This window comes from Typopeltis vanoorti, chromosome 23 (genome assembly GCF_054136105.1).
Source record: "Typopeltis vanoorti isolate ZY-2024b chromosome 23, IOZ_Tvanoo_1.0, whole genome shotgun sequence".
NCBI lineage: Eukaryota > Metazoa > Arthropoda > Arachnida > Uropygi > Thelyphonidae > Typopeltis > Typopeltis vanoorti.
The window spans coordinates 72,728,869-72,742,094 of NC_143571.1; the positions used below are offsets into that span (position 1 = coordinate 72,728,869).

Consider the following 13,226-nt stretch of genomic DNA (forward strand, 5'->3'; position numbering starts at 1 on the left):
TATAAAGAAAGTGTTTACAGATTTAATTTTCGGGAAGAAGCATGAATCTAACTAATTATCCTGCTTTAATAACTAACACTGTCCCTTAACAGCAAATCAATGAACATTCACAAAACATATAAATAAAACCTTGAACTTAACGAACCGGAATTTTTTTCCCCTCACAGCGAAAAGAGCAACTCCCAACATTTCACATACTCTCACATACTGGAATCACCTCCATCTAAAAAAAAAAAAAAAGTGTTATTTATCTAGGATAGTTGTTCACTCACTCAAAAATTCTGCGCACGCGCCAATTTATTCTACATAAGAATCACGATGACGATAATTCAAATAAAAGCTGTGTGTTTGTAGTACTGATTTGGAAATTTCTGCACAACAAGGATTTAAGCCAATTTGTCCTATTCTAATAAATTTTGAAGAAACTGGCAATATTGAGAAAACGTTTAGTCCAGTGGCAATTATACAAAATATTCAGCGCCTTCTTCAGTCATTTGTAGGGAATCCAAAGAAACGAAGTATGTAAGATTTGAGTTGGGCGTTCTACAGTTCACAAAAACCTTGAGTTATATTATGTGTAAAAAAAAAAAAAAAAAGACGATTTCCTAAAACTGTAATCATATATTCAGACAAATCAATCAACAGCCCACATTTAAAAAAAAATCAGCTAACTACTCGATTTTCTTAAGTTTATTGGACGAAAAACCCGAGCTTCCCGGAGAAAAAACCCCGCTTGCCCGTGCCAGAGATCGACTAACTCGGGAACCGATCGAAAAAAGGCTTAGTAAAAGTTCTAGTCGGCGACGAGTTGAACTCGAAGTTATTCTTCCGGCGGTTTAGCGCTGAGCAGTGCCAACACCACTTCCACTGAGCTGCACAAGGCTCTTAGCCCACATTTCAACAAAGGCTAAATCTGTGCTTCTAGTTTTTTTTTACAATATCTCTATACCTATAGGCATAGAGCTAACCACTTTATCTTGGAATCATGGTTACGAAATCCAACGATACCTTGAACAGTTATGGGCGCTTAAGGGTCTGTTAGAACAGTAGAGGAATTTTTATTATTATTATTAATATCCAGACGAAAAGCACCAACTAATTTTAGGATGCAAGTCATTCCTGTCCAATTGTCACTTTGTAACTGAAAATTAATAAAATATTAGATCAATATGATATTTTTATTATTGTTTATTTAGTTATTATTTTTAATTATTAGTTACTAAATAATTAGACTATTTAAATTACATTCTAAATATAAGCACATACATTTATGAGAAACATGGCATTTTTTGTTTGCAAATATTTTCGAAAATATGAATTCCCATTTGTATAATGGAACTCTTTTTTTTTTTTTTTTTTTAAATCAGTGGAGTAGTCTCTGTCTCTCACCATCGCTGAAATCGAGTGCATTTCTACGTCGCCAGACATCCTAATCTTACCACTATTTATTTGTAATACATGCCTATGCTTATTTGTCTTTCAATCGTTTCTGCCGAGTTGCGGGATTAAAAACCCTAGTTTCTTCTGGAGAAAACAAAGAAAATCTCTACTTGGTCACTAGAATTGAGCCAGTGATGATCGCTCTTCTATATGCCTAACATCATGAAAGTTGTCATAAACTACGCACAAAAACTGAGTAATCTGAAAAAAACTTTTTCAGATTACTCAGTTTTGCACACTAAGATTAGTGTTCCAGGCGATCGTTACAAGGAAATGCATGTGCGATTACTGTGTGTCTGTAATTACTTAATTTACTTGCAATTGGCAAACTTCCACTTAGAAAACAATTAAATAAAAATAGAACATTTATTGACTATACACTTCGAACGACAGCGGAAATACTCTGATTACGCAAGCAGAAACTGTTGTTGTCACGGGCAAAATGACATCACATCTTCTTAAGCCGACATGAACGTGACATTTCTTAAATTAGGTTTCAGTGAATTCAAAGTTCAAAGAAAGTACAAGTCGAATTTCGAGGATATGAAAAAAGGAACGTTCACTGATTGGCTTTTGTAAACGTGCAACCGAACTTTTAAAATAAAACCTAAGCATGAAGAACCTTACAAAAGTGGAAAACATATAACTTGCTTATGCATATAGATTGCTGAGTTAGGATAAAATCGGCCATATTAATTCCAGAAACCTTGGAGCATACATAGTAAGAACTGCGTTACAACTATGATGAACAACATGTTACTCACACTGAACTTGTTCCTCCAAAATAAAAATAAAATAAAATACGCTAACTCGTTAATACTATCGTATTTTTTTTCTTGATTTAAGAATACATAAAAATAAAAGAGCTTTATATTAAATTTCATAATATCGTTTATGGATCAGTTGTTCACGTCATAGACTTGAAGTAATACTGTAAGAATAGACTTCCTGTAAAATCATGCTATTTTTAGAAAACGTGTGATGAGAAGAATAACTGCACCGTGCCAGATATATATCGGTTATCTATTAGGCTGATAACTCTTTGATGAATACAATCGAACATTATATTGCTTTATATAATTTCTTGTTAAATTATTATCCCTTAGTGTGTGTGTGTGTGTGTGTGTATGGGTTACTAATATTGCTATTTCGACTTATTTTCTAGTCCCATTTCAAAAGCATATTTTATGTGTGACTTCTAATTCCAACTGGTCTACACCCAAGAGTTGAAAGGATCATCGGTAATAAAGCATAACTTGTGGTTGTCATGGAAACATGACATCATGTCTGTATGTTGTTCCGAGATAAATTCTTATTATACAGAAAATTTTTTTGAATAATTTTGAAACATTTTAAACTTCATTCTGTCGATATCACGCTTCACCTGATTTTATTACCATCATCACCAATTTCCTGATACGTACTCTCCAGGGGTGTACAGGATACTACACAGCACTAAACGATTAAGATCACATCATTGCTGTCCTGTAAACAAATTTCCTCAAAATTCGTCTATCACTTGTCTACACTCCAATATTGTCAGATCTGATATTTCCATATTCTAATATACTACTGAAATGCAATTTAAAATTCAAAAAGCTGTCAGAATCAAGGAAAAAGATCCAAAATTAATATCGATAACCTGAAAGAGTACTTATAAGAACTCTATAAAGAAAAAGATCTATTAATTCTGAGGGAATGTGATCAACACCTGGTACCTCTAACAAGGTACCAGGTGTTGATCACATTCCCTCAGAATTAATAAAATATTCAGGAAATATAACTAAGTGAAGCCTGTTTAAGATCATAAGGGGTGTATATGAAACTGGAATCATTCCCAAAGACTTTACACAATGCTTTGTCATTTCCATTCGCAAAATAAATAACGCAGACAAGTGTAAAAATCATCGAACAATAAATTTAATATCTCGTGCTTTGAAAACATTACTAAAAGTTATAAAATAAAGATTAACAATTAAGGCTGAAAAATATATCGACGATGGACCAGTTTGGGTTCAGGAAACAAGAGACGCAATCGTGGCTTTTAGATCAATTATTGAAAGAAGATTTGAGAAGAATAAAATACCATGATAGTTTATTTATTTTGTTCTGGACAAAGCCTTCGATAATAATTACCGGAACCAAATGTTGCAAATATTAAAAACAACGAAACAATAACTATATTAACAGAACTAACAGAAACAGGAATGAAGATAAATGGAATTGATATTAACTGGCTACGATTTGTTAATGTTACAGCAGTCATCGCTGATAATTAGGACAAACTGAAATTCAACCTGAAAAAGATGGAAGAAATTTTCACACAGTACAGCCTAAAAATTACAAGAAATTAAACTACTAATCACTAGTAAAACAAATCCCATTAAAATAAACTTGGAAATAAATAATGACTTAATACAACAGGGAACTTCACTTGGTCCAAAACGTATTCTACAATAGAAGAAACATTTTTACTCAGCATTCAACTAAAAAAGAGACTGGTGAAACAAGATACCAAAAAGTTGAAATCATTTGAACTATCGTGCTGGTAAAGGTGATGAGATTAAGTTGGATAGAAGAAAGACTAATGAAGTTCTACACATGGTTCAGGAAAATCAGTCGCTAATGACTCACATTAATATGAGAAGTCTAATATGGCATGGAGGACTGCTTGCAGAAATAATGAAGGGGACTGTAGAAGTGATGACTCCAAGAGGCAGACTAAGAATTTCCTATATAAACAACTTCACAATAATAACTGGAGCTAAAAGCGATGAAGAAATAAAATGAAAGCACAAGATAGAACGTTATGGCGTACAACTACTGTAATTAATCGTCTGATTTAGAAGAAAAAGAAGTCACTTTTGATGAATCAATCCACCTAGATCTTATTCTTCTTCTGGAGGCCTTGTTCCCACTGTCTGATCATCATACATATGTATACTATTTTAATAAGTACTGCTAAGCTCTTTTGTAGCGCAATTGGAAGAACAGGTATATTGCACCGTTCGATTGGAAAAGGCCTAAGTTCGATTCTCGCCATGATGGGATTTTGTATGTTCCATTTTTCAATGGAAGGCGAGTTAGCCGATCTCATACGGTGGTAGCAGAGTTTTTTCACCCGGAAAGTCGTTTTTTTTTTTTTTTTTTTTAAATCCCGCATACAGACAAATCGGCCTTTAGGACACAAGCAATTTACAGACAAAAAATACTAGTGGTGGTGAGCAGTAGGTGGCGTTGGTGTAGATGATGGAGACGGAGAGTTGTAGAGTAGGTGCCCTCCCTTGAAGAGTCTTTGAACTCCTTGGAGGTGTCACGAAATAATAATAATAATAATAATAAATAACAATTCTGTAGAAGTGACCACACCACCTTAGATTAGCTCTGCTGACATATTCTTGAAGGCTAACAATGTCAAATTATTTATCTTTATTTTTAATATATCTTTATTATCTTTATTCTTAATATGATTCTGGCATTGATGCCATCTGTCCAACATGGAGTTCTGTTATTTCTATCCTTGCAAAAACACAAAAACTTTACCTCTTTTCCTAGCTGAATCGTTTAACGTTTTCTTCAAGTTTTGCCAATAAGACAATACTATTTGTATAGTTGAGCTGTATTGTACAATTTACCTGTAAAAGCTCCTCATCTTCAATTGTTTTTTGAAATTTCTTCTTAATGATCACTTTCTATTTCAATTTCCTTGTATGCTCATCTTCAATCAGAGCGAAGATATTACTATCAATGGTAATATAATCAATAAGATTTTTTTGCGTGTTTCTCTCTCCATGTGAATTTATGTACATCTTTATGTTGAATCATGGTGTAAGCCAGGGTTTCCCAAACTGTGTTCCACGGGAAGCTCTCCTGGAATTTGTCATTTTAGTTTACTAAGCATTTTTCATGAATAAATATTTTATAGTGGAAATATTCTGAGGAGAATAATATTCGTGAATATGTCGAAAAGCTCAGACCCAGAACGCCTAATAACATCTGTGTAACAAATGTCAGTGACCAAGCCGTGTATTTTTAAACGTAGAAGTATTCATGAATTATCGTTAATTTTCACACATCAAAACCTTTCAAAATTTGGGAAAGGGAATATTTTTATGACTGGTCATAAAAATTGCTTGCAAGCGGATTATAACAATGGGCGACGTATCCTCTGTTATCAAAACTGAAGGAAATTACATCTGTGTAGCAAATGTCAGTGACCAAGTGGCATATTTTCAAACATGGAAGTATACATGAATAATCGTTAATTTTCACACATCGAAATCTTCCAACAATCGGGAAAGAGAATACCGCTGTTTATGACTGACCGATCATAAAAATTGCCTGCAATCCGATTACAACAATGGGCGGCGTATCCTCTGTTCTCAAAACTGAAAGAAATAACACCTGTGTTGCAAATGTTAGTAACCAATCAGCGAGGAAGTATAAAGAAAATTTTTCCACTAAAATTGAAGATCAAGGTAGTGTGTATCCGGTTCTCAAATCTGGTAATACTGAATACTATCTTCGCAAGTTTGTATTGTAGGGTGAAAGTTTCGAAGCCGTAGTGCCCTGATTTTTTAAAAGTAATAGGCCTGTAGATTTAAATTTTAATATGAATAAGACACAAGGGACTTTGTTTAATTTGGTATTAAGAAATCTCTTATTGAAGGTGTTTGTGACGCAACAGATAGCGAGTCATCCACCACCAGCCTACAAAGCGATCTCCAGGATGTACAAAAGGAGGGGGAAACTCCAGCACACAGGAGAAAAAGTCTGCATTCACTCGTAAGTACTTATAAAATAGAAAATCAGCACAAATTAATTTAATGATGTTTATGTTTAATTAATTATTAAAAAATCGGCTAAATTAACAATTAATTATTAATTAATACATTACAAAATAACCAAGGTGTTCCATGAAAATTTCAGGATTTGTGAAGTGTTCAGTCATAGGAAAAGTTTGGGAAATGCTGGTGTAAGAGATATTAGTTAAATTGTGAATGAAGATATTTATAATAATAATACTTCATTCATAATTAACATCATCTACCATATCATAAGCAGAACTTATTTAAATTTATTTTGTTGGTCTCTTGCTTATAAAATGTTATTCATGTAATTCCTTTTGAGTTTTGTTAGTTAATTTTATTTATGTAATTTTAGGGTATTTCATAGACATGAAAAGGCTCTGTATTAAAGTGTCATTTATTTTATTTGCTTTATTCCTTAAATAATAATATAAGAAACTGGGATGTATGTAATTTTAATATATCCAGAAGATTCCTTATGATATCATTTGATTGGTTATTGTGAGGAATCATGCAAATTTCTCCTAGAGCGTGAACTACCATATACCAAGGGAAAACCAAGTTCGATGTGAGCTAAACCGGTGAGAACCAGTTACTGGCGGGAAAAAGGAACGAGTGGACACGAAAACGAAAATAAAAAGAGAGAATCGAGTAGGGGAGTATAGAGAACGGTAGCTGGAGACTGGAGGGGAATTTTGACATGCCGAAAACGGAATTGAAAGGACCGGGATTCGCTTGGTATTTTAACTTACCTTTTTCTGAGTTGGATTTATACCAAAACTTCCTAACGTCTAGCAGTGGAATAGTGCAGGAAATAGGAAATGCGTACAAGTAAAAGAAGAAATAGGTAGATAATTTAAACCAAGTGCATAAAGGTTATTTTCTCCCGAGTCTATAAATCAGTCGCGGAAGTGGAAAATTCTTTTAAGTTTGTGTTACTACAAAGTAAAAGTCAGCAAGGACTTTAAAATTATTGTTCGATCTCCTTATTATGTGATGAAGCTATATCCTGGTAAGATTACCTTTACTATACTTAGTGAGAAGTAATGAAAATTAATTCCGCCGAAAGTGAATTATTCCTAGTTGTTGTCTTCAGCGAGTGAAGATTTAATGCGTGATCTGCTAAGACTTTTCGCTCTACAAGTGATAAATGCTATATTATTGAATTAAGTGTTCATTGACTGAACGAGAATACTGTGAAGCCTATTTGATGTAATTTAGGGATCTCGAACTTACAAGAACTAAAATTGATTGACTGAGCTTAGAGAATTACAAATGAATGTCTGATGGTTCATGAGTTGTATTCTTTGTGAATATCTTGAACTGATTTGATGTGTAAAATGTTTTGAAATGTAACCTTGATCAGAGTAAAGTTATGATAGAAGTCCTTTGTAACAAGAAGGATAAGATCTGTTAAATATAATCTTTAATTATAAAATTTAAGCTCAGCTCAGTAGTATACTAGAATCTTAATGAGATGAGAGCTTTGTATTCGTTTAATTGTAATATCCCTGTTGGAATACTGTGTTATAATGTAATTTTTGCGACACTGCATTAAATAATTTTGTTTGAATTGAATCTTGTATTTGCCTGATTGTTTCATTGCACCGCTCATTAAAATAATTCGAATCTCAGCAGGAACCCTATGTAGTAAAAATAGAGAACCTCAGCCTAAAATCAGCTTTATAATAACCTGGTAGAGTTGAAGGTTGATTTATCAAAGTTGCTCATGCAATTCAGAACATAGAGTGGCGCAGTATAATACAAATTTTCTTTATGTTCGGATGATATATCAGCCTACAACTAGTTAAATGCTAACGAGAGAGAATTATAAGACGATAAAATTTGATTGAGCAGAAGCTACGATCCAACATTACAAAATAACCAAGGTGTTCCATGAAAATTTCAGGATTTGTGAAGTGTTTCATCGTAGGAAAAGTTTGGGAAATGCTGGTGTAACAGACATTAGTTCATCTCCTGAACAGAAATCCAACAAGCACTTTCCATTATTATTTGTTGTCATTTTACCAAACAATTCTTCTTTAAATTGTCTGTCAGTCAATCAATTAAGAATTGTCTATTAGTCTTCGTGTTTGATGTGGAATTCTTTCCTTGCAGGTAATAGTGATTACCACTACCACCACTATTATCCAAGTATAACATCTTATATTTATTATTTAGCATAATAACGATTGGAGGCAATAGCAGAATGTATTCCAACGGCGAGAGATTAAACAGAGCAGGTGTGAAATGGGTGAGTGAAGCGGTAAGGCATGTAGTCTTGAAGAAACACAAGTGGTAACAACACGTTGCATGTGAAGGTGAGGAAGGCCACTCACTTGATAAGGGTAGAAAAAGTGCAGAAAGTAAAGCAGTTTGCTAATGAGACTAAAAAATCCCAGGAAGATTTTTTGATACTCCGCAAGTAGAAGAAAGAACGATTATGGAAGGATGATTGATTATTGAAAAAGGTGGAATGATAACCACTGCAGAAGATAAAGATGTGGAATTTAATGAGCAATTCATAAAGGCATTTCATTCTTGTGAATGATATCATGCACTTGAATGTAGTGGGAAGGGAAGAGTAAGAGAAACTGTTTTAGTAAGTGAGCAGGTTTATTGTGGAATTGAATGAAGTGGATGTGGCGTTTGCACACCATAGCGCTTGATTGCACAAAGGAAGACTTGGTTTCAAATCTAGTCGGCGACTAGAGGGAATTTTGCTAAGCCTTTTATCGACCGGTTCCCGAGTTAGTCGATCTCTGGCATGGGCAAGCGGGTTTTCCCCCGGGAAACCAGGGTTTTCGTCCTGTAAACTCAAGAAAATCGACCGTAGAACTCGCACTATTTCAGACATTAAAAATATTGTGTTAGGATTAGGGATCACGAGATGGCGGCACTTGCTGAGCCATCTCCTCACTGCATGCCACTTAATTAGTGATAGCCTTGGGCCAGCTATCTCTGATTGGTACCAGTGGAGATTGAACTGCCCACTCAGTCTCCAAAAGTTAGATAGGGCCAAAACGGCCTCGCTTACTCCCTATACGGGAATAACAGGAGTTAGCTGATTTTATTTTTTGATTGAATAAACTCAATGTTAATTAGGCTGTAGGACTTGATGACATTTCAATGTGTATTGAAAAAAATCTTCTGACATATCTTTTTAACAAGTCTTGCACTGGACCAAGTTACAAAGGAGTGGAAAGAGGGCAAAATTGTTCCACTTCATAAAGGAGATAAGACCAAGACTCCGAATTATAGGCCAGTCTGTATCTGGACTTGAGATTAAAGTGCCTAGAGAGGTTAGTCAGAACCAAGATTCAGAATTGGGTTCATAACAGTAAAATATTCTTTGATGGTCAGCATTGGTTTGGTAAGAAAAGATCGTGTTTTAGCAATCTGCTTATTATAACAGGGGTAACAAATGCATTGTATAAGGGTGATGCATACACCATCCATCAGTGGCTTTAACAGGCACTTAAGCACTCAAAGCCTTCCAAGTATCCTTGGATTTCCCAACCATAATATGAGGATAAGGCAGATACCCCTTATTCCTCCAAGTAGTCTTGTCTATAAATTGTCTGTGTTCTATTGGCTAGGTTGTCTGTTCTGAGGGACGAAAAAATCCTCTACCTCTGTATGAGACTGGCTAACTCAACTTTAGTCGAAAAAGACCAGATAAAAGACCCTGACGTCATGGACGGGAATCGAACCCCAGGGCTTTCCAATCAAAGGGCTTCGTCTATACCGACTGAACTATGGAGGCTTGATGCATACAGTGGTATATTTAGATTTTACAAAGGTCTTTGATAAATTACCACATGACAAGCTGGTAACTAAATTGGAACAGATGGGGCTAGATAGCAGATTAGTGTCTGAATTGGAGATTGACTGGCTGATAAGAATCAGCGAGTTGTCTATGGGGAAGCGATATCTCAGAAGAGGAAAGTCACTAGTGGTGTGCCAGAAGGATTTATTTTTGGACCGTTGCTGTTCAACTTGTAGGTTAATGATATTGGGAGAGGTCAGAATAGTGATATGAAGTTTTTTGCAGATGATGCAAAATTGGGAAGAACTATGAAGGGAAGAGCAGATGCTGTGGCTTTTCAAGAGGACTTGAATGCACTGGCTGAAGGCAATAAGTGAGATTCTCAATTTCAAAGTGCAAGGTTTTGAAATTTGGGAAGCAAAGATGGGATGTAGTATACACAATTGGTAGAAATATCTTGGAGGAGGTAAAGGAGATCTGGCAGTATTGTAAACAAGGACCTAAAATTTTGGGAATATATTGCTAAAACTGTGAGGACATAATGATGTGGAGGGCACTGACGTGTAAACATGATGGGTGTCATGGTTCCAATGTATAATGCTTGATCAGGCTACATATGAATTAGTGCACACAATTGGTCTCATGGTTTTCAAAAATATGAAGATGTATTGGGAAGGGTCCACAGATGATTGCCTAAGGTAGTTTCTTGAATGTTGAGTATGAAGACAAATTGGGGAATGCAATTTGCAGAAATTAGTGGATATGATAGAAACATAAATTATTAAGGGATTATTACCATATTAATGTGGAGGAGCTTTTGCCTAGAATGGGAGAACAAGGGGGTCATCTCTGGAAACTGCATAAGGAGGGGTGAGCAAGAGGGCAAGGAGCAAGTTCTTTGCATGGAGAGAGTGGTGAATGATTGGAATGCATTGCCCGAGTGTGTGGCGAGTGCAGAGATGGTGAATCTATTTAAGGCGGAGTATGATAACTGTGTGACAATAATAATAATAAAACCAAAAAATTGTATCTCAACCATAAAAACACCGTGTTTTGTTTTTAATTTTACATTTTTTCTTGAATTTATAAGTAGCAAAATAGTGCTTGCCTAGGAGCTACACATATCTTAATGGTCTTGGATAACAATCATCTATCAACCGACAACATTCCTAAGCATCCACACTTACAGTGGAATTCCAAACTCCCAGTCTGACGAGAGCGGTACGCTATCACCCAGGCCTTTGAACTCGCTGTAGATTGTACAATTTTCAATTAGGGGCAATACTATTAAAAAAAAAAAAAAACTAACAGAGAATCCCCCCCCACACACACACAGGACATTGCCTCAAGTTAAGCGGTAATGCATTCCACAACAATGTGCAATTCAAAATTCATTCACTTAAATGGAGAGATTAATGTAAACAGAAACAAAATAATAATAAGTACAACTGGTTTCACGAGTCGTAACACATAATAAAAAAAAGTAAACGTATAAGGTAATTTAGCATGATTGAAAAATTTAATATCTGAAAGGATGAGGAAAAATGGAAGACAAGAAAGAAACAGTAAATTAAACGAACAACACACTTACTGATTCATCTGATCAACGAAGACTTCATATGCATTTTTAATTAGCCAAGGCGTCTAACTCTGTCAATTGTATGCAGCGCAGTTTTTCTCCAGTATAACATACATTTGCATTAGCATTATGAACTTTGAAACTTTTGTTTTTTAGGATAGAATCAGTTGCTTGATTGTGCACGTGTTTCCAAAATAGACCAGTTCATCTAATTTCACTTGCTTAGGTTCAACGTCATGATATGTTGGGTTCATTATGATTGCGATATTTCAGCAACATTTTCTGTCAGTTTTACATTATGGAAGCTATTGACGGGCTTTGAATTTCTGGACCCATTCGGTACCTGCTTGCAATGTTTTAACCTTAAAATCACCAGTTTTTAAATACTGATAAATATTTTTGGACTTTTTCTTGAATTACTTGAGTAAAAAGAGAAACCATGAGTCGAGAATGTTTTCCAATCCCCTCCCCCCCAATATTGCTTGTCAAATAAACAAACTGGTATTTTTTATGCGCGTGTCACTTTTTACACGATTCTTTCTTTATTATTTTTTTTTTCAGCATTGATGGGTTTAGTCACTATGGAGTAAATTTTATTTACATTTTTTTCCCTTTTTTATTATCAATTTTTCTTCATTTTAAAGATTTATTAGAATTCATATTGCTGGGTTCACTGAACTGAAAAACAAAAAAAAAAGGCAAACTACAAAACAGATAAATTAAAATCTGAAGATAAGCGACACAGAAAGAGCTCTGATTGTGGTCCAAAGTAAATAACTAACATTGTAGGTGTTTTCAGATAAACAAACATCAACGTGCAGACCAACATGCGCCAGCTCAAACGAAAATTTAAAAAAAAATAATAATAATAATAATATATAAATATATATCGTTTAAGTGGAATAAGCGTAACTTGAGGTATTATTGTATATACACCCGTTCAAAATGCAATATATCGTAGCAAAACAATATTAAAAATATGGGGGAAAAAAATCATTAACTTTTTACTTTTTTTTTTTCATTGCCCTGAAATGTGAGAAAATATAAAAATAAAACTGACAGAAGATACAACAGCGCATAAAATTATTGATACATAAAATAATACCGAACATATACAGTATTTTACTGCATTATTTACTGAATTAATATTAATTTCAGTATCTTATTGATATTCAACAAAATCTAATAATAAACGTTTTAGCTATTAACATGATATGAATAATTTTTAGTCTACCTGAAATTTCTACGTAATCTTTTCTTTATAAACGTTTATGAAAGGTACTTCTTCAATAAAAAGAATAAATTGTCCTCATATTACCTTGTCTTTATAGTGCAGATGATTATTTATGCAAAATAATAATCTAAATAACTATTATAGTAATTCAAAATTTATATTGAATATATGTAAGGAAAAAACTTTGAAATTATCGGCACCAAGTAGTCAATTTAACAACTGAACATTAGTTTACATGCAGAAAATATATCACATTAAAGTACATTCACTTACTTTTATTTAGTATCTGATGTTAAACGAAGAGACTGACGACATAATCAGATGAGGTGGAAGTTACTCAGTCTGTTTACTTTCTTCATGCGGTTTGGTAAGCTTGTGACTACTAATGACGCAAAA

General features: G+C 34.2%; 2 long non-coding RNA genes across 2 annotated transcripts in view; both read right to left on the reverse strand.

The window, feature by feature from the left end:
* LOC150093973 (uncharacterized) overlaps positions 1–13,226 on the reverse strand; it is a 34,167-nt gene extending 20,941 nt beyond the window's left edge. The window contains exon 1 of the long non-coding RNA XR_016550293.1: positions 13,104–13,226. This is a non-coding gene — a long non-coding RNA (uncharacterized LOC150093973). The remainder of the gene's footprint in view (positions 1–13,103) is intronic.
* On the reverse strand, positions 673–11,666 carry LOC150093974 (uncharacterized). The gene is made up of 2 exons (XR_016550294.1): positions 11,609–11,666; positions 673–1,141 (listed from the first exon to the last, which is right to left on the reverse strand). It is a non-coding gene; the product is annotated as an uncharacterized LOC150093974 (long non-coding RNA).